We start from the raw sequence: 23,792 nt of genomic DNA, 5'->3' as shown, positions 1-23,792 counted from the left end.
ATACAGGGGCAAAATCAGGGGCAAAAGAAAGGTTCACCTGGGAAGCAGAAAGTGGCAAAGTCAAATCAAGAATTGATTTCATTTTCACCTCCAAAAATATAAAAGCAAGGAATTATGAAACAAACGAGAGTGGTATGTCAGACCACAAAATCTTGAAAGCAACCGTTGAAATCTCAAACATGTGTCAAATGGGGAGGGGTGTGTGGAAAATGAACGAATGTCTGACAAAATATCGAAATCAAAAATATCGAAATACAAAAATATCGGAACAAAAATATCGAAGTCAAAAATATAGGAATCCTATCCCTAACAAGGTAAGTACAAAAATATCGAAAAAATAATATCGTAGTACAAAAATATCGAAATTAAAAATATCGTTTTTTTAAATGTATTAATAATAATGTAAAAATAATTATAAAATACATATAATGTTACAAATATTAAATAAAAATATTAAAACATAATTAAAAAATTAAAACTAATACATATACATTTAAAATAAATTAAAAACTTAATAATTTAATGTAATTTTATATTTTTTAATTTCATTTAATTGATTTAATTTAAATTTATTTTATTTTTACCCTGTACGACTGTACCCCAAAACCCCAAAACTGACCCTGAACCCTAAAAATACCCCTTTACCCAAAAACCCAAAACTGACCCTGAACCCTAAAAATACCCCTTCACCCATGAACTGAAAACTGACCCTGAACCCTAAAAATACCCCTTTACCCAAAAACTGAAAACTGACCCTGAACCCTAAAAATACCCCTTTACCCATGAACTGAAAACTGACCCATAACCCTAAAAATACCCCTTTACCCAAAAACTGAAAACTGACCCTGAACCCTAAAAATACCCCTTTACCCAAAAACTGAAAACTGACCCTAAACCCTAAAAATACACCTTTACCCAAAAACTGAAAACTGACCCTGAACCCTAAAAATACCCCTTTACCCATGAACTGAAAACTGACCCAGAACCCTAAAAATACCCCTTTACCCAAAAACTGAAAACTGACCCTGAACCCTAAAAATACCCCTTTACCCAAAAACTGAAAACTGACCCTGAACCCTAAAAATACCCCTTTACCCATGAACTGAAAACTGACCCTGAACCCTAAAAATACCCCTGTACCCATGAACTGAAAACTGACCCTGAACCCTAAAAATACCCCTGTACCCAAAATTAATTAATATTATTTAATTACCAATTAATTATTAATTAACAATAACAATAAAGTAAATATATTAGCACATTTGCTGTAGTTAATTTAATTTAATAATTAATATTATTTTGCACAATTAATTAATTAAGAATAACAATAAATTATATATAAAAAAATTACTATAATTAATGTAATTAAATAATTAATAATAATTAATTACCAACTAATTAATAATTATAAATATGTAAACAATTATAATATTTAATTAACTAATGAATAGAAATTAATTACCAATTAATTATTAATTAAAATATGTACAAACATATATCAATTAATTAATTATTATTAAATTACTTCCCACCCTATTCCCCTATAAACCCATAACCCGCTACAGAACATATTTATCTATTAATACATTAATTAAAAATAATTAAAAATTAATTCTCAATTAATTAATTAATAATTCCTACTAATTAATAATTAATTTAACATAATTAAATTACTTCCAACCCTATTCCCCTATAAACCCACAACCCGCTACAGTAGTAAAAGACAATATTTAATAAAATAACATTAAAAATAAATAATAAAACATAATAAATACAATATAATATACACTAAATTTATTTAAAAATTGATATTAGTAACATCAAAGTTATTAATTTCGATATTATTAACATCGATATTTACAACTTCGATATTACTGATATCATGCCAATATCGATATTTAGACTGTCGATATTACTTACCTTCGATATTTTTGTATATCGATATTTAAACTTCGATATTTTTGCATATCGATATTTAAAAATCGATATTTTGTCTGTGTACCAAATGAACATCTTGTTATTACAAGAGTTAAATATATGTAAAAATTACAGTGATATGTACAACAACTTAAAAACCAGGAAGGAAAGTTTCCCATCCTTAGCAGAATGGTGGGAAGAGGTAAAAAAACAAACAAAACTTTTTTTCAGAAAACAGAGCATGATCAAAAGCAAGGAAAAGTTTCAAAAATTTGATGAAATACAACAAAGAATGATCACGCTAGAAAACCTGGAAAGGGGTGGAATGGAAGTAGGGGAGGAAAGAGAAAAAACAAAAACAGAACTGAAAGAATGGCTGAAACAACGAGGGAAAGAACACATTTTTAACTCCAGGGTCAAGATCTTTGAGGAAGATGAAAAGTGCTCAAGGTTTTTTTTCAAAAAGGCACAGCAAGTGCAAAAGGTAATGAATGAACTGAAAGACACAAATGGACAAACACAAAAGGGCACAGAGAAAGTAGGGAAAATAACAACAGCCTTTTTTTTCCCAATTGTACAAAAAAAGGCATTATGTGAAGATTTTCTAGGGTCTTTGCAGAGCTCTTTATCCCAAGAGGAACAACATTTTCTAACCACCCCCATTTCAGGAGAAGAACTCTTCCAAATCATTCAGGAAGCCCCAAAACGATCAGCCCCTGGGCAAGACGGCCTTCCATGGGAGTTTTACAAAGCTTTCTGGGGGCTTATTGCAAAGGATTTTTGGATGTGTTGAAAGAATGCTTGGAGAAAAATGTTTTACTCCCCTCCTTTTCACAGGGCATCATCAAACTGCTAGAGAAAAAGGCGGACAAGCTGGACATCAACAATTGGAGGCCAATCACCCTCTTGAATGTGGACAGTAAGAACCTAAGTAAAGTCCTGGCAGGAAGATGCAGAAAGGTGCTGGCCTCCATCGTGCCCCAGACCAAACATGTGCGGTCCCAGGAAGGAAAATCTGGGACAGCTTGACCATCATTAGGGACACCTTGTGGTTAGCGAAAGACAGGGGGAATCCACTAGCTATCTTGGCCTTTGATTTCCAGAAAGTCTTTGACTCCCTAAGTCATGAATACCTTTTCAAAGTGCTCAGGAAAATGGGATTCCCAGAAGGCTTCATCAAAACTATTGGCTTAATATACACTGGATGTGAAAGCCAAGTCCTTATAAATGGTACACTATCTGTGGGGTTCCACATTGAATCAGGGGTCAGACAGGGATGCCCCTTATCACCGGCACTCTTTGTATGTGCAATTGAACCTCTCCTATGTGCCATCAGGAAGGACAAGTGCATAACTGGCCGTCTGGTACCGGGCAGCGAAGGCAAACAGGTCAAATGTGTAGCATACATGGACGATGTCACCATTGTTTGCACTGATGCTAGATCCATAAAAAGAACTTTCCTTATAACCCAACTCTTTTTCCTAGCAGCTGGGCTACAGGTGAATGTGGAGAAAACACACTGCATGACGGTGGGACAATGGGACAAACTGTCTCAGCTCCCAGTGAAACCTTCCAAAGACCCAGTAAAAATACTGGGGATTCTTTTTTCACAGGACATGAAGGGAGAAATAAACTGGGAGAAGATCCAGACCAAGCTCAAGCAGAAAATGGCGCTCTGAACGACAAGAAAAATTTCCCTGGACGGCGAAAGTCTTGGTGCTGAAAGCAATATGTCTACCAATCCTGATGTTTATTGCCATGATTTTCCCTCCATCATACAGGTGGACAAAAGTGACACAAAGACTTTTTGCAAACTTCTTTTGGGGGTCAAAAATTGAAAACCTAAAAAGAGACACAGTTTTCAAACTACCACAAAAGGAGGGAAAGACCTGCCAAACCTCCATGACTTCCTGATGTCACATTTTGTTAAAAACGTACTGGGCAATGCAAAGAAAGACTCACATGTGGCTGCCTACACACTGTTTGCTACACACTTCATCTTATCAAGAGTGGGCATATGTAAACTGGACAATACATAGCCTTTTTTACTAGAACCACCCCCTGCATACAAAGGCATCAAACCTTTCTTCAAGAAGCTGGAAGAGAGGCAAATTCAAGCGAAGGACATCACAGCCCAGATGGCCTTAAGCAAAGAACTGAAAGAAACGGGCTCAGTGACAATGGTAAACAACTTATCAGAGAAGCAATCAGGGAAGGTTTGGGAGATGGTGAACCACAAAGACTTGACAAACTCCCAAAAAGACTTGGCATGGATGATGGTATCCAAATGCCTACCAGTGAAGCAATTCCAACATGCAAGGAAACGGGCAAAAACAGCAAGATGCCCAACACCAGGCTGTACAGCAGATGAATCCCTGATGCACTTCATTTGGAACTGTGGCGGAGCACAAAGCATGTGGAAGGCAATGGGACAGCTCATTAAAGAATTAACAGGACCGGCATCCCTGTCCTATGAACTGGTTCTCTATGGTTTGGGCATGAATTGCAATGCAAATAAAGAAAGGACGCTATGGAGAATAATAAACTGCGTGAAAGAGGCGACGTGGGAAAACAGGAACCTTTCCTTATACAAACACCAAGCAATCATGGAAAAAGAATGCCAAAAACTTGTTTTCACTAAAATGTTCTCTTACATGTGCATAGACACCCATAGATTTGGACAAGAGTGGGCAAAGGAAACCTGGAAAATCAGGAGTTGGTCTGGATGGGTAAAATGAGAAATCTTGATGGAAAACCACCAAAGATAGCCTACGTGCGCTTCTTTGAAAATGGTTAAATGTACAGCACCCAAATATAAGGGACTGCTTAAAATGTAAACCTGACAAATAATTTTAAATAAAGTATATTCTTACAATAAAAGAATGTAAAGTTGCTTTTTGAAAACATCAGAGATTATTGTTGACGCTACATGATTAAATACAGTTTTGGTACTGTACTATTAGTACAAGTTTTGCATGCTCTACAAAAATTACAACATAATTGCAAAAAGCTTCCTATACGTGGCCAGATATGATAAAATAAGTATTTTATCTTTATATGCTATAGTGCATATAGTACTTACACAATGATGAAACTTAAGAATTAGCAAGCAGTGGGAGATGTGATGATTTTGGGATCCTCCCTAATCTAGGGAGAGTACCAAACAGATGCCTTGAAAACAAAAAAGCACATCTTATTGAACAATTTAGTTGTGGTCCCATCCTCTTAGGACAAACCTCAACACAGTTATTGGCAAAAAAACATTCCCAACTAAAGGCCCTGCAAAGCATTGTGGGATGAGATTAGCAGTGAGCAGTGAATATTATATAGTATACAATATCAAAAGAATTCTACAAAGAGCTGCAGTTCAACTGGCGGTTACTAGATGTCCCTCACTAGTCAAATGCAAATGCTTGATGAAAGGGTTTCAATGGTTTTGCATTTGACTTGTGAGGGACATCTAGGGATGACCACTGGAACTGCAGCTTGATGTAAGAATAATTTCAATGCTTTGCATTTGACTCGTGAGGGACATCTAGTAACAACTAGGTGAACTGCAGCTCTTTGTAGAATTATTTTGATATTGGATACTATAATATTCACTGCCACTGCTAATCTCGTCCCATAATGCTTTGCAGGGCCTTTGGTTGGGATTGTTTTTTTGCCAATAACTGTGCTTGGGGTGGTCCTAAAATGATGGGATCACCACTCAAGTTCAACAAAATGTGCTTTTTGTTTATGCTCTTTGTGTACAAGGCATCTGCTTGGTGCTCCCCCTAGGTTATCCAAATATTGGGAAGAAGGCCCCTCCAAATGGTCTGGGGTGGAAAAAAAGAATGCTGGAATAGGCATTCTCATAAAACAACAAAGAATGTCAATTCTTGATACTAAAGTTATACAGCCAGGCAGGGCTATGTTGGTCACCATACAATACAGAAACACCACCTTTAAGGTCTGTAATATTTATGCACCAACCAACAAGAATGAAAGAATGCTCCTGTTTGAAATTCTCCCACTTTTTATTGCAGGTGCAACCCCTATGGTGTTAACAGGGGATTTCAACTGCATCATAAACCCCACAGACAGATGCGGCAAGAAAAATTGTTATGAAATTGATAAGTCTGCAAAATGTCTCAAAAACATGTGGAAAGATTTGCAACTGTCAGATACAGGGGCAAATTCAGGGTCAAAACAAAGGTTCACCTGGGAAGCAGAAAGTGGCAAAGTCAAATCAAGAATTGATTTCATTTTCACCTCCAAAAATATAAAAGCAAGGAATTATGAAACAAACGAGAGTGGTATGTCAGACCACAAAATCTTGAAAGCAACCGTTGAAATCTCAAACATGTGTCAAATGGGGAGGGGTGTGTGGAAAATGAACATCTTGTTATTACAAGAGGAAAATATATGTAAAAATTACAGTGATATGTACAACAACTTAAAAACCAGGAAGGAAAGTTTCCCATCCTTAGCAGAATGGTCGGAAGAGGTAAAAAAAAAAAAAAAAAAACTATTTTTCAGAAAACAGAGCGTGATCAAAAGCAAGGAAAAGTTTCAAAAATTTGATGAAATACAACAAAGAATTATCACGCTAGAAAACCTGGAAAGGGGTGGAATGGAAGTAGGGGAGGAAAGAGAAAAAACAAAAACAGAACTGAAAGAATGGCTGAAACAACGAGGGAAAGAACACATTTTTAACTCCAGGGTCAAGATCTTTGAGGAAGATGAAAAGTGCTCAAGGTTCTTTTTCAAAAAGGCACAGCAAGTGCAAAAGGTAATGAATGAACTGAAAGACACAAATGGACAAACACAAAAGGGCACAGAGAAAGTAGGGAAAATAACAACAGCCTTTTTTCCCAATTGTACAAAAAAGAGCCATCATGTGAAGATTTTCTAGGGTCTTTGCAGAGCTCTTTATCCCAAGAGGAACAACATTTTCTAACCACCCCCATTTCAGGAGAAGAACTCTTCCAAATCATTCAGGAAGCCCCAAAAGGATCAGCCCCTGGGCAAGACGGCCTTCCATGGGAGTTTTACAAAGCTTTCTGGGGGCTTATTGCAAAGGATTTTTGGATGTGTTGAAAGAATGCTTGGAAAAAAATGTTTTACCCCCCTCCTTTTCACAGGGCATCATCAAACTGCTAGAGAAAAAGGCGGACAAGCTGGACATTAACAATTGGAGGCCAATCACCCTCTTGAATGTGGACAGTAAGATTCTAAGTAAAGTCCTGGCAGGAAGATGCAGAAAGGTGCTGGCCTCCATCATGCACCCAGACCAAATATGTGCGGTCCCAGGAAGGAAAATCTGGGACAGCTTGACCATCATTAGAGACACCTTGTGGTTTTGAAAGATAGGGAGAATTCACTAGCTATCTTGGCCCTTGATTTCCAGAAAGCCTTTGACTCCCTAAGTCATGAATACCTTTTCAAAGTGCTCAGGAAAATGGGATTCCCAGAAGGTTTCATCAAAACTATTGGCTTAATATACACTGGATGTGAAAGCCAGGTCCTTATAAATGGTACACTATCTGAGGGGTTCCACATTGAATCAGGGGTCAGACAGGGATGCCCCTTATCACCGGCACTCTTTGTATGTGCAATTGAACCTCTCCTATGTGCCATCAGGAAGGACAAGTGCATAACTGGCCCTCTGGTACCGGGCAGCGAAGGCAAACAGGTCAAATGTGTAGCATACAAGGACGATGTCACCATTGCTTGCACTGACGCTAGATCCATAAAAAGAACTTTCCTTATAACCCAACTCTTTTTCCTAGCAGCTGGGCTACAGGTGAATGTGGAGAAAACACACTGCATGACGGTGGGACAATGGGACAAACTGTCTCAGCTCCCAGTGAAACCTTCCAAAGACCCAGTAAAAATACTGGGGATTCTTTTTTCACAGGACATGAAGGGAGAAATAAACTGGGAGAAGATCCAGACCAAGCTCAAGCAGAAAATGGCGCTCTGGACGACAAGAAAACTTTCCCTGGAAGGGAAAGTCTTGGTGCTGAAAGCAATAGGTCTACCAATCCTGATGTTTATTGCCATGATTTTCCCTCCATCATACAGGTGGACAAAAGTGACACAAAGACTTTTTGCAAACTTCTTTTGGGGGTCAAAAATTGAAAAACTAAAAAGAGGCACAGTGTTGGACCCGGCCTCGTGGCATGGTCCCACTCCTCCCCGCATGGTGGGCCCGGGACAGCAGTGACCCCTGTCCTCCACGACGAAGCTACCTCTTCGACCCTCAACGAGAGCCGCCCCTCCTGGCGACCCCCGGCTCTCCCCCTCCAGAACCCGGCTACCCCTGCTCGCCCTACTCGACTGGTCCAGACCCTGCCCGGGGCCACCTTCGCAGGCCCCGACTCCATCTTGGACACTCCACGTCCTGACCACGTGGCCTCGGCCCGTCCCCGGCCACAACCCCAGCGAAGCCCCGACATCGAGGCACCAAGATCCAACCAGGTGGTAAAGCGGCCACTTGACGGATCAAGGAGGAGGGGAGTTTCGATGGCCCTCCAACCGTCCCCGGACGCCTGGTTTCGATCGCCCTCCGGACTCCTGGGCGCTGGCTCTACCCCCCTGCTGGGTGTCTGGACACTCTCATCCCGGCCCCTCTGACCCCCAGGTGCGAGGGTCGGACATCAAAGGACTCCAGACATATATCTGGGGCAGCTCTGGAATGGGTCGGCAGTTGTAGCCTGTAGTCGAGAGCCCTGCTGATGCTGTCGCGGCTGACCCTGAGAAGAACTCGCTACTTTGAACCCTGAAACCATCTCCGGAGCCTGCTGGCGCTGCCGCGGCCCAATCTCGCTGAAACCATCTTGGAGTCCTGCTGGCGCTGCCGCGGCCCAACCTCGCTGAAACCATCTTCGGAGCCTGCTGGCGCTGCCGTGGCCCAATCTCGCTGAAACCATCTTGGAGTCCTGCTGGTGCTGCCGTGGCCCAACCTCGCTGAAACCATCTTCGGAGCCTGCTGGCGCTGCCGCGGCCCACTCTCGCTGAATCCATCTCTGAAGCCTGCTGGCGCTTCCACGGCCCGACCTTGCTGGTCCTAAGACTGTCCCGCTACCCCTTTTTCCTCAGATACCGAGACTTTAAGGATCCCTCGATCCGTTTGTACCTATTACCAAGAGAATCAATCGCTATTACTGATAAAGATTCTAAGAAGCTATCCTCTTGTGTGGTGTCCCTTTGTAGTGGTGTGAGAGCTCTGCTGGTACGATTCTAAGAGAGGAGCCACACCCAGGAGGCCTCTCGACGGCGCTCGGCCAACTCCCTACGGAGAGGTGGGTCTCGGGGTGGTCAGTCAGACATCTTCTGCCCCCCCCCCCAGGGATCGCCTTTCTAACATTGGTGGCAGGCGGTGCGATCCGAGCCGACGCGAATCGTACAGAGAGTGACTCACCCACTACTGCCAGAAGCACACCGCGACCATGACGACAAAGGAAACCAGACCGACCGCGGAGTTCCAGAAGGAACAATTAGAGGACTACAATCATAAAGAATTAAAACAATTCTGCAAAGACCTGGGCATCGCTACCACTGGACTAAGTACCAAGGAAGATCTCAAGCTGGCCCTACAAGCATGGGTGGAGGCAGGAGCCACACCACCCCAGAGCGAAAACAACACGGTCCCAGATGTGCACCGAGAAAACCCCGCAACCGCAGCAGAGGAAAGAAATGCCAACGGAGACACGGGCCTCTCCCACGAAGACGCCCGAGAACGAGAAAGGAACCGGCTCCACGAATTGGAGCTCGCCCGACTCCGTCTGGATGGAGAACTTCAGCTAGCCGAGAAAAAGATAGCCCTTGAGCAACTACGACTGCAAGGAGACCTCGAGGAGAAACGAAGGCAGAGAGACTTAGAGGAAAAGAAGCTCACGTTCGAGCACGAGCGTGGCTTGAAAGAACTTGATATTCAGGCCAAAAATAGGGAGGCCAGCGCCTCCGGGAACCGGAGCCCGCCTCCTCCTGCAGACACGAAGGTCCACATCCCCAAGGATGTCGTCAAAGAATACTACAAAAACGACAACATCCAAAAATGGTTCAAGGCTTACGAGGTAGCCATGGCCTCCCATCGAATACCTGCCAAAGACTGGGGCGCCGGCTTGTGGGGGAAGTTCGTCAACGAAGGGAGAGACGCCCTGCTAGAGCTCCCTGATGCCGAGATGACCTCGTATGAACACATGAAAGCTGCCCTCCTTACGCGCTACGGACTCACGCCCGAGATGTACCGGCAGCGATTCCGAGACTGTAAGAAACTCCCTGGTACGACATGGGTGGAGTATGTGAACTTCTATAGTAGGGCCCTAGAGGGGTGGATCAAAGGCAGCCAGGTCACCACCTACGAGCAGCTGTTCAACCTCATTGTATGGGAGCACCTCTCCAACAACTGCTTTATCGAACTCCAACAACATCTCCTCAATAGCAAACTGAGCGAGCCATGGAAACTCGCCATCGAGGCCGATCGATGGGTGAGCACCCGGGTTCCCCGGAGCCCATTAGGAGACTACGGACGAGGTTCCCCGAAGAACCACCGTCCGCGAGGCGGCGGAGGAGGTCAGAACCGGAGCCGAAACTCCCCCACGGGGCCGCCCCCGACCTCTACTTCCCCATCCCTGGCCAGAAGAGGGACCCTCCCAGCACGGCCGGGGCCCCGCCCGAACATTACCTGCCACAGATGCCAGAGGCCTGGTCACTATGCTAATGACCCCCTCTGCCCAATGAACCAACGACCCGGCTCCACCGGCCCTCCAAACCGCCAGATCGCTGCCGCCACCCTGGGAGAAGAGAGGGGCTAAGAAGAGACTTACGACCACGATGAGACCGAGTGGGAGCCCGCCGCCATGTCTCTGGTATGCCTAGGAGAAAGGGACATGATTCCCCGGGCCCCGATCCCGGGCAACACTCAAAAGTACCACCAATGGGTCACCATTAATGGACACCGGAGTCGCGGTGTCGCGGTCTTGGAGTCCTGCTGGCGCTGCCGCGGCCCAACCTCGCTGAAACCATCTTCTGAGCCTGCTGGCGCTGCCGCGGCCGGTTGATGGACAAAATATCGAAATTAAAATATCGATATACAATAATATCGATGTTTTAATTTCGATAGTATAGAATATCGATGTCCAAAATATTGACAGACAGAATATCGTTTTTTTAAAGTATGTATGTTACTAATATCGAATTTTACTAATATCGAAATTTTGTTTAGTGTTATGTATTTTGTTATGTTGTTTATATGTTTGTTAAACATGTTTTGTAATGTATGTTTGAAAATTTGTAAATTTGTTTACATTTTGCGTTTTAGTATCAGAGCGGGTTGTGGGTTTATAGGGGAATAGGGTGGGAAGTAATTTAATAATAATTAATTAATTAATATATGTTTGTAAATATTTTTTATTAATAATTAATTGGTAATTAATTAATATTAATTAGTTAATTAATTAATATAATTTTTAACATATTTTTAATTAATAATTAATTGGTAATTAATTAATATTAATTAGGTAATTAATTAATATAATTTTTTACATATTTTTAATTAATAATTAATTGGTAAATAATTAATATTAATTAGTTAATTAATTGATATAATTTTTTACATATTTTTAATTATCAATTAATTGGTAATTAATTAATATTAATTAGTTAATTACATTATTTAGAGTATTTTTTATATATATAATTTTTTGTTATTGTTAATTAATTGGGAAAAAATATTATTAATTAGTAAATTAAATTAATTACAGCTAATGTGCTAATATATTTACTTTATTGTTATTGTTAATTAATAATTAATTGGTAATTAAATAATATTAATTAATTTTGGGTAAAGGGGTATTTTTAGGGTTCAGGGTGAGTTTTGGGTTTTTGGGTAAAGGGGTATTTTTAGGGTTCAGGGTCAGTTTTCAGTTCTTGGGTAAAGGGGTATTTTTAGGGTTCAGGGTCAGTTTTCAGTTTTTGGGTAAAGGGGTATTTTTAGGGTTCAGGGTCAGTTTTCAGTTCTTGGGTAAAGGGGTATTTTTTGGGTTCAGGGTCAGTTTTCAGTTTTTGGGTAAAGGGGTATTTTTAGGGTTCAGGGTCAGTTTTGGGTTTTTGGGTAAAGGGGTATTTTTAGGGTTCAGGGTCAGTTTTGGGTTTTTGGGTAAAGGGGTATTTTTAGTGTTCAGGGTCAGTTTTCAGTTCTTGGGTAAAGGGGTATTTTTTGGGTTCAGGGTCAGTTTTCAGTTTTTGGGTAAAGGGGTATTTTTAGGGTTCAGGGTCAGTTTTGGGTTTTTGGGCAAAGGGGTATTTTTAGGGTTTAGGGTCAGTTTTGGGTTTTTGGGTAAAGGGGTATTTTTAGGGTTCAGGGTCAGTTTTGGGTTTTTGGGTAAAGGGGTATTTTTAGGGTTTAGGGTCAGTTTTGGGTTTTTGGGGTACAGGCTTACAGGGTAAAAATAAAATAAATTTAAATTAAATCAATTAAATGAAATTAAAAAAAATATAATTACATTAAATTATTACGTTTTTAATTTATTTTAAATGTATATGTATTAGTTTTAATTTTTTAATTATGTTTTAATGTTTTTATTTAATATGTGTAAAATTATATGTATTTTAAAATTATTTTTACATTATTATTAATACATTTAAAAAAACGATATTTTTAATTTCGATATTTTTGTACTACGATATTAATTTTTCGATATTTTTGTACTTACCTTTATGAAGATATGACTCCGATATTTTTGATTTCGATATTTTTGTGTCGATATTTTTGTATGTAGATATTCTGTCTGTCGATATTATGTCATACATTCGCCGCGGCCCACTCTCGCTGAATCCATCTCTGAAGCCTGCTGGCGCTGCCGCGGCCCAACCTTGCTGGTCCTAAGACTGTCCCGCTACCCCTTTTTCCTCAGATACCGAGACTTTAAGGATCCCTCGATCCCTTTGTACCTATTACCAAGAGAACCAATCGCTATTACTGATAAAGATTCTAAGAAGCTATCCTCTTGTGTGGTGTCCCTTTGTATTGGTGTGAGAGCTCTGCTGGTACGATTCTAAGAGAGGAGCCTCACCCAGGAGGCCTCTCGACGGCGCTCGGCCAACTCCCTACGGAGAGGTGGGTCTCGGAGTGGTCAGTCAGACATCTTCTGCCCCCCCCCCAGGGATCGCCTTTCTAACACACAGTTTTCAAACTACCCACAAAAGGAGGGAAAGACCTGCCAAACCTCCATGACTTCCTGATGTCACATTTTGTTAAAAACGTACTGGGCAATGCAAAGAAAGACTCGCGTGTGGCTGCTACACACTGTTTTCTACAAGCTTCATCTTATCAAGAGTGGGCATATGTAAACTGGACAATACAAAGACTTTTTTAATAGAACCACCCCCTGCGTACAAAGGCATCAAACCTTTCTTCAAGAAGCTGGAAGAGAGGCAAATTCAAGCGAAGGACATTGTAGTATGGCTAGACAGTACAACTATATCTATGACATCATAGAATGCCAGGCTGTCACTCTATCTCACTGTACCTTTCTATTACCGGTTGTGGCAGTTGGTCACCTGAGGCTGAGCTACCAACAGCGAGCTCCTGGTGGGGTTTTCTATATATCTACTTACAATCTTAACCTGTCTGTCTAACCTGGAAGGAACCTGCAATAAAGGATCTTAACTACTAAGTGGACTCTACATCATTCATTTATTACAACTTGGCGACGATTTTCAAAAAGAGGAACCTACGCGTGGTAAAGACTACTTAAAGGACTATTCAAGTTAAAGGAAGGAACTCAAGGAATCAGGAATTAACAAGAAAATCTGTTTTCAAACTAAAGGTAACGCCCTGCTGACCCCACCAGTGTCCTGTTCCACCTGGATAGCCTGCACCCAGGGCGTGTGTTTCACCTTAATGTCTGCGGTTAATCTGCGTGTAAAGTCTTCTTGTGCACCAATCAGTTTTGGGTACTGATTGCCTTCTAGACTGGCTCATCTGTCTGTAGACAGCCTGTTAACCAAGTCTTGTGTGCTCTGAGACACATCTTAACAGCGTTTGTATGCTCTGCTCGTGTGTGTTCATACGAGCGTTCACTCAAGAGATATTTTCCCCAGTTTAAGTGTTTTGTTATTAACTCTGCCTTAGTCTTAAGAGGAAACGGCGCTGCTGCATTCAAGGTCTGGTGAACAACAGACATGGGTCAGTCACTCTGGCTCTGACTGCGTGGCATAGAAAATTACGTTGAAGTATGGCGCATGTTGGATTATTATGCTGCGTCTCAAGACGCAGCGCACGCATACTATTAGCTGTGTGTGAAGACTGGACGGTCTCAGCTTTCTGTGCCTTTCCTTGCTTGTCTACTCACCGTCCTGGTTGCCGATGTCTCTTGGTTGACGGTTGGCCAGCAGCGATCTTCTTTCTTCTCTTCTCCCGTCCATCTGATGACGTAATAGAATCCTCAAAGGGAGTTGGTGGACTTCTTCATGACGCGTTGAACTCTGTCCAATCCCCGCGCTTCTGTGATGTTCCTGTTTTGTTTGCATAGCGCTCCACAGATTGACCCGCGTCAGCACGTCCTTTGACATTAACGTCTGCAAGTCTTTTTGATTATCTTGCCAACACCAGATTCACCTCCAGCAGCGTAACGTTTACTTCTACGACGATACGCTCGTCATTACTGATGTTCTATCATCGGCGTCAGTTCTCTTTCCTGCTGTGCTTGTAGACAGTCTGGGCAACGTGTTAAACCTGTGATACATCGGCTTGAAAGCGAGTGGAGCCTGTGGCATCCCATAGTCTGTTTGACGCTTCATTCTTGTGGAGAAGTTCAGCGGTGACTGCGGAGAGCTGGGTACGAGGATCCCGGGTGAGAGATCGCTCACCGGAGCTAATATTATTATTTATTTATGTATTTGTTTTGCAGCTATTTCATGAATGCATTCGAGTTAACACTGTTTTTTTTCAGGAATGTGGTGTGTTTTCAATATAGCAAATCTGTTGTATTCATATAAAAATTCTGTATTCTGCATTGGGGATATAGTTTGGTGTCTTTAGATAGTAAATGCTATGAGAAGTCTGTATTCTGAGTTAGGGATGTAGTTTGGTGTTTTTGGGTAGTCAATGCCCATCCATGTTATCAGAATTAAAACCCTGAGGTGCCCCTTTCTAGGGAAAATGTTTTTGTGTGGGTAGTCCATGCCCATGTTATAGTGCATGTTCATCCATGAAGTCAGAGTTGGTATCCTGAATTGTACCCTACATAAGGGTGGTGTTTTTGGTGTGAGTAGTCCATACCATGTACTTAGGGCCTGATTCACAGAACTAACTTAAGACAAAATCCTAAACTTACTACTTTTGGTATTCACAGAAGTTAGGATTTTGTCTTAAGTTTGTCTTAAGACAGACTTAAGACAGATTTAAGACAGACTTAAGTTAGGATTTTGTCTTAAGTCTGTCTTAAGTCTGTCTTAAGACAAATTTAAGACAAAATCCTAACTTCTGTGAATACCAAAAGTAGTAAGTTTAGGATTTTGTCTTAAGTTAGTTCTGTGAATCGGGCCCTTAGTGTTTAAGGGTAGTACATACTCCACCTCTTGTCCCAGGGTTATAGTCTTTACTCTATGCTGTACCCTCTCATAGGGACGTTGGTGTCTGTGGTAGTCCATGCCCATGGTTGGTTGTTCAGGCATGTTGATGGGTAGTCAACGCCCATAGTATATTTTATAAGTATAAATGGTTACTCCATGCCTTTGTTCCCAGAGATATTTAGTCTGCTCTGCGCTGTACCCTTTTTCAGGGGAGGTTATGTGTTCTTTTTGGGTAGTCAACGCCCATAGTATGTTTTATAAGTATTAATGGCTACTCCATGCCTTTGTTCCCAGAGATATTTAGTCTGCTCTGCGGTGTACCCTTTTTCAGGGGAGGTTATGTTTTTTTTGAGTAGTCAACGCCCTATATTTTATAAGTATAAATAGCTACTCCATGCCTTTGTTCCCAGAGATATTTAGTCTGCTCTGCGGTGTACCCTTTTCAAGGGAAACTTTGTTTTTTTTTGGGTAATCAACGCCCATCCTGTCCTGCAACGTAACCTTTTCAGGAGAGGTTCAACGTATGACATCATAGAATGCCAGGCTGTCACTCTATCTCACTGTACCTTTCTATTACCGGTTGTGGCAGTTGGTCACCTGAGGCTGAGCTACCAACAGAGAGCTCCTGGTGGAGTTTTCTATATATCTACTTACAATCTTAACCTGTCTGTCTAACCTGGAAGGAACCTGCAATAAAGGATCGTAACTACTAAGTGGACTCTACATCATTCATTTATTACAAACATCACACCCCAGATGGCCTTAAGCAAAGAACTGAAAGAAACGGACTCGGTGACAATGGTAAACAACTTATCAGAGAAGCAATCAGGGAAGGTTTGGGAGATGGGGAACCACAAAGACTTGACAAACTCCCAGAAAGACTTGGCATTGATGATGGTATCCAAATGTCTACCAGTGAAGCAATTCCAACATGCAAGGAAACTGGCAAAAACAGCAAGATGCCCAACACCAGGCTGTGCAGCAGATGAATCCCTGATGCACTTCATTTGGAACTGCGGCGGAGCACAAAGCATGTGGAAGGCAATGGGACAGCTCATTAAAGAATTAACAGGACAGGCATCCCTGTCCTATGAACTGGTTCTCTATGGTTTGGGCATGAATTGCAATGCAAATAAAGAAAGGACGCTATGGAGAATAATAAACTGCGTGAAAGAGGCGATGTGGGAAAACAGGAACCTTTCCTTATACAAACACCAAGCAATCACGGAAAAAGAATGCCAAAAACTTGTTTTCACTAAAATGTTCTCTTACATGTGCAAAGACACCCATAGATTTGGACAAGAGTGGGCAAAGGAAACCTGGAAAATCAGGAGTTGGTCTGGATGGGTAAAATCAGAAATCTTGATGGAAAACCACCAAAGATAGCCTTTGTGCGCGTCTTTGAGAATGGTTAAATGTACAGCACCCAAATATAAGGGACTGCTTAAAATGTAAACCTGACAATAACTTTAAATAAAGTATATTTTTACTAAAAAAAACATGTAAAGGTGCTTTTTGAAAGCATCAGAGATTATTGTTGACGCTACGTGATTAAACATAGTTTTGGTACTGTACTATTAGTACAAACTTTGCATGCACTACAAAATTTGCAAAATACTTCCTATACATGAGCAGATATGATAAAATAAGTATTCTATCTTTATATGCTAAATCACATATAGTATTTTTACAATGGTGATAATGAAGAATTAGCAAGCAGTGGGAGATGTGATCATTTTGGGATCCTCCCTAATCTAGGGAGAGTACCAAACAGATGCCTTGAAAACAAAAAAGCACATCTTATTGAACAATTTAGTTGTGGTCCCATCCTCTTAGGACAAACCCAAACACAGTTATTGGCAAAAAAACATTCCCAACTAAAGGCCCTGCAAAGCATTGTGGGATGAGATTAGCAGTGGACAGTGAATATTATATAGTATACAATATCAAAAGAATTCTACAAAGAGCTGCAGTACAACTGGTGGTTACTAGATGTCCCTCACTAGCCAAATGCAAATGCTTGATGAAAGGGTTTCAATGGTTTTGCATTTGACTCTTGAGGGACATCTAGTGACAACTAGGTGAACTGCAGCTCTTTGTAGAATTATTTTGATATTGGATACTATAATATTCACTGCCACTGCTAATCTCGTCCCATAATGCTTTGTAGGGCCTTTGGTTGGGATTGTTTTTTTGCCTATAACTGTGCTTGGGGTGGTCCTAAAATGATGGGATCACCACTGAAGTTCAACAAAATGTGCTTTTTGTTTATGCTCTTTGTGATCAAGGCATCTGCTTGGTGCTCCCCCTAGGTTAGCCAAATATTGGGAAGAAGGCCCCTCCAAATGGTCTGGGGTGGAAACAAGAATGCTGGAATAGGCATTCTCATAAAACACAAAGAAATGTCAATCCTTGATACTAAAATTATACAGCAAGGCAGGGCTATGATGGTCACTATACAACACAGAAACACCATCTTTAAGGTCTGTAATATTTATGCATTGATCGACAAGAATGAAAGAATGTCCCTGTTTGAAATGCTCCCACTTTTTATTGCAGGTGAAACCCCAATGGTGTTAACAGGGGATTTCAACTGCATCATAAACCCCACCGACAGATGTGGCAAGAAAAAATTGTTACGAAATTGATAAGTCTGCAAAATGGCTCAAAAACATGTGTAAAGATTTGCAACTGTCAGATACAGGGGCAAAATCAGGGTCAAAACAAAGGTTCACCTGGGAAGCAGAAAGTGGCAAAGTCAAATCAAGAATTGATTTCATTTTCACTTACAACTTAAAAACCAGGGGGCAGATTTATGAAGGCCTTGCGCCGCCGGTGCGTCACTTTTTCCCATGTTAAAAATGACGCACCGGCTGCGCAAGGCCTTCATAAATCTGCCCCCAGGAAGGAAAGTTTCCCATCCTTAGCAGAATGGTGGGAAGAGGTAAAAAAACAAACAAAACTTTTTTTCAGAAAACAGAGCATGATAAAAAGCAAGGAAAAGTTTCAAAAATTTGATGAAATACAACAAAGAATGATCACGCTAGAAAACCTGGAAAGGGGTGGAATGGAAGTAGGGGAGGAAAGAGAAAAAACAAAAACAGAACTGAAAGAATGGCTGAAACAACGAGGGAAAGAACACATTTTTAACTCCAGGGTCAAGATCTTTGAGGAAGATGAAAAGTGCTAAAGGTTCCTTTTCAAAAAGGCACAGCAAGTGCAAAAGGTAATGAATGAACTGAAAGACACAAACGGACAAACACAAAAGGGCACAGAGAAAGTAGGGAAAATAACAACAGCCTTTTTTTCCCAATTGTACAAAAAAGAGCCATCAGATATAAGTGCATGTGAAGATTTTCTAGGGTCTTTGCAGAGCTCTTTATCCCAAGAGGAACAACATTTTCTAACCACCCCCATTTCAGGAGAAGAACTCTTCCAAATCATTGAGGAAGCCCCAAAAGGATCAGCCCCTGGGCAAGACGGCCTTCCATGGGAGTTTTACAAAGCTTTCTGGGGGCTTATTGCAAAGGATTTTTGGAGTCTGTTGAAAGAATGCTTGGAGAAAAATGTTTTACCCCCCCTCCTTTCCACAGGGCATCATCAAACTGCTAGAGAAAAAGGGGGGCAAGCTGGACATCAACAATTGGAGGCCAATCACCCTCTTGAATGTGGACAGTAAGATCCTAAGTAAAGTCCTGGCAGGAAGATGCAGAAAGGTGCTGGCCTCCATCGTGCACCCAGACCAAACATGTGCGGTCCCAGAAAGGAAAATCTGGGACAGCTTGAACATCATTAGAGACACCTTGTGGTTAGCGAAAGACAGGGGGAATCCAGTAGCTATCATGGCCGTTGATTTCCAGAAAGACTTTGGGGCATATTATCAAGGGGCTTTATCTCCGCTTTTTTGGCTTTAAAAGCCAAGAAAGCGGAGATAAAATTATCTCCCTATTACTAAGCTGTCGCTAACACCAGTTAGCGACAGCTAATAGGAGATAGTGACCATCTTGGGCCCCGCTTTGCATGTCAGTGATATTTATCACTAATGACATGCAAAGTGGGCGTGCCAAGATGTTAGCGACTGAAAACAGTCGCTAACATCGCTATCTCCTATTACCAACTTTTGGAGATATTCGCGCTAAGCGCGAATATCTCCAAAAGCTAACCCTTGCCCAGGAGCAGTTATTAGCCATGTTATCCAATGGGAGGTGGATAACATGGCTAAGAGCATTTGCTCGATAATGCATGAATATCGCTGACTTTTCAGCGATATTCATGCATTGCGGCCGTTTTTTATCGCATTTGCGATAAACCTTGCTAATAGCAAGGTTTATCTGCGATAAAAATCGCCGATTTGCGGCGATAATTTTTGTCTCTAAATAAGTTAGAGACAAAAATTATCTCTATTGGTTGGTAATATGCCCCTTTGACTCCCTAAGTCATGAATACCTTTTCAAAGTGCTCAGGAAAACGGGATTCCCAGAAGGTTTCATCAAAACTATTGGCTTAATATACACTGGATGTGAAAGCCAGGTCCTTATAAATGGCACACTATCTGAGGGGTTCCACATTGAATCAGGGGTCAGACAGGGATGCCCCTTATCACCGGCACTCTTTGTATGTGCAATTGAACCTCTCCTATGTGCCATCAGGAAGGACAAGTGCATAACTGGCCCTCTGGTACCGGGCAGCCAAGGCAAACAGGTCAAATGTGCAGCATACATGGACGATGTCACCATTGCTTGCACTGACGCTAGATCCATAAAAAGAAATTTCCTTATAACCCAACTCTTTTTCCTAGCAGCTGGGCTACAGGTGAATGTGGAGAAAACACACTGCATGACGGTGGGACAATGGGACAAACTGTCTCAGCTCCCAGTGAATCCTTCCAAAGATACTGGAGATTCTTTTTTTCACAGGACATGCAGGGAGAAATAAACTGGCAGAAGATCCAGACAAAGCTAAAGCAGCAAATGGTGCTTTGGACGACAAGAAAACTTTCCTAGAAGGGAAAGTCTTGGTGCTGAAAGCAATATGTCTACCAATCCTGGGGGCATATTACCAACAACTAGCGACAATTTTTGTCTCTAACTTGTTTAGAGACAAAAATTATCGCCGCACATCGGCGATTTTTATCGCAGATAAACCTTGCTATTAGCAAGGTTTATCGCAAATGCGATAAAAAACGGCCGCAATGCATGAATATCGCTGAAAAGTCAGCGATATTCATGCATTATCGAGCAAATGCTCTTAGCCATGTTATCCACCTCCCATTGGATAACATGGTGAAGAACTGCTCAGGGCAGGTGTTAGCTTTTGGAGATATTCGCGCTTAGCGCGAATATCTCCAAAAGTTGGTAAAAGGAGATAGCGATGTTAGCGACTGTTTCCAGTCGCTAACATCTTGGCACGCCCACTTTGCATGTCATTAGTGATAAATATCACTGACATGCAAAGCGGGGCCCAAGATGGTCGCTATCTCCTATTAGCTGTCACTAACTGGTGTTAGCGACAGCTTGGTAATAGGGAGATAATTTTATCTCCGCTTTCTTGGCTTTTAAAGCCAAAAAAGCGGAGATAAACCCCCTTGATAATATGCCCCCTGATGTTTATTGCCATGATTTTCCCTCCATCATACAGGTGGACAAAAGTGACACAAAGACTTTTTGCAAACTTCTTTTGGGGGTCAAAAATTGAAAAACTAAAAAGAGACACAGGGGTATATTACCAACAACTAGCGATAATTTTTGTCTCTAATTTGTTTAGAGACAAAAATTATCGCCGCACATCGGCGATTTTTATCGCAGATAAACCTTGCTATTAGCAAGGTTTATCGCAAATGCGATAAAAAACGGCCGCAATGCATGAATATCGCTGAAAAGTCAGCGATATTCATGCATTATCGAGCAAATGCTCTTAGCCATGTTATCCACCTCCCATTGGATAACATGGTGAAGAACTGCTCAGGGCAAGTGTTAGCTTTTGGAGATATTCGCGCTTAGCGCGAATATCTCCAAAAGTTGGTAATAGGAGATAGCGATGTTAGCGACTGTTTCCAGTCGCTAACATCTTGGCACGCCCACTTTGCATGTCATTAGTGATAAATATCACTGACATGCAAAGCGGGGCCCAAGATGGTCGCTATCTCCTATTAGCTGTCACTAACTGGTGTTAGCGACAGCTTGGTAATAGGGAGATAATTTTATCTCCGCTTTCTTGGCTTTTAAAGCCAAAAAAGCGGAGATAAACCCCTTGATAATATACCCCACAGTTTTCAAACTACCCACAAAAGGAGGGAAAGACCTGCCAAACCTCCATGACTTTCTGATGTCACATTTTGTTAAAAACGTACTGGGCAATCTAAAGAAAGACTCACATGTGGCTGCCTACACACTGTTTGCTACAAGCTTCTTCTTATCAAGAGTGGGCATATGTAAACTGGACAATACAAAGCCTTTTTTACTATAACCACCCCCTGCGTACAAAGGCATCAAACCTTTCTTCAAGAAGCTGGAAGAGAGGCAAATTCAAGCGAAGGACATCACAGCCCAGATGGCCTTAAGCAAAGAACTGAAAGAAACGGACTCAGGGGTATATTATCAAGGGGTTTATCTCCGCTTTTTTGGCTTTAAAAGCCAAGAAAGCGGAGATAAAATTATCTCCCTATTACCAAGCTGTCGCTAACACCAGTTAGTGACAGCTAGTAGGAGATAGCGACCATCTTGGGCCCCGCTTTGCATGTCAGTGATATTTATCACTAATGACATGCAAAGTGGGCGTGCCAAGATGTTAGCGACTGGAAACAGTCGCTAACATCGCTATCTCCTATTACCAACTTTTGGAGATATTCGCGCTAAGCGCGAATATCTCCAAAAGCTAACACCTGCCCTGAGCAGTTCTTCACCATGTTATCCAATGGGAGGTGGATAACATGGCTAAGAGCATTTGCTCGATAATGCATGAATATCGCTGACTTTTCAGCGATATTCATGCATTGCGGCCGTTTTTTATCGCATTTGCGATAAACCTTGCTAATAGCAAGGTTTATCTGCGATAAAAATCGCCGATGTGCGGCGATAATTTTTGTCTCTAAACAAGTTAGAGACAAAAATTATCGCTAGTTGTTGGTAATATACCCCTCAGTGACAATGGTAAACAACTTATCAGAGAAGCAATCAGGGAAGGTTTGGGAGATGGTGAACCACAAAGACTTGACAAACTCCCAGAAAGACTTGGCATGGATGATGGTATCCAAATGCCTACCAGTGAAGCAATTCCAACATGCAAGGAAACTGGCAAAAACAGCAAGATGCCCAACACCAGGCTGTGCAGCAGATGAATCCCTGATGCACTTCATTTGGAACTGCGTCGGAGCACAAAGCATGTGGAAGGCAATGGGACAGCTCATTAAAGAATTAACAGGACAGGCATCCCTGTCATATGAACTGTTTCTCTATGGTTTGGGCATGAATTGCAATGCAAATAAAGAAAGGACGCTATGGAGAATAATAAACTGCGTGAAAGAGGCGATGTGGGAAAACAGGAACCTTTCCTTATACAAAAACCAAGCAATCATGGAAAAAGAATGCCAAAAACTTATTTTCACTAAAATGTTCTCTTACATGTGCATAGACACCCATATATTTGGACAAGAGTGGGCAAAGGAAACCTGGAAAATCAGGAGTTGTTCTGGATGGGTAAAATGAGAAATCTTGATGGAAAACCACCAAAAATAGCCACCGTGCGCTTCTTTGAGAATGGTTAAATGTACAGCACCCAATTATAAGGGACTGCTTAAAATGTAAACCCAACAAATAATTTTTAAAAAAAGTATATATTTACAAAAAAAGGATATAAAATTGCTTTTTGCAAGCATCAGAGTATACCGTTAATTTAGATACTACACTACGTGATTAGACACAGTACTATTACTACAAACTTTGCATGTTCTACAAAATTTGCAAAAGCTTCCATAAGCAGATATGATAAAATAAGTACTATATCTTTATATGCTAAAGTGCATATAGTACTTTCACAATGGTGAAACTAAAGAATTAACAAGCAGTGGGAGATGTGATGATTTTGGGATCCTCCCTAATCTTGGGAGAGTACCTAACAGATGCCTTGAAAACAAAAAAGCACATCTTATTGAACACTTTAGTTGTGGTCCCATCCTCTTAGGACAAACCCAAACACAGTTATTGGCAAAAAAACATTCCCAACTAAAGGCCCTGCAAAGCATTGTGGGATGAGATTAGCAGTGGGCAGTGAATATTAAATAGTATAAAATATCAAAAGAATTCTACAAAGAG

Source organism: Lissotriton helveticus, chromosome 3_1, assembly GCF_964261635.1.
Source record: "Lissotriton helveticus chromosome 3_1, aLisHel1.1, whole genome shotgun sequence".
In the NCBI taxonomy this organism is placed as follows: Eukaryota; Metazoa; Chordata; class Amphibia; order Caudata; family Salamandridae; genus Lissotriton; species Lissotriton helveticus.
This window is presented reverse-complemented; position numbering follows the sequence as displayed.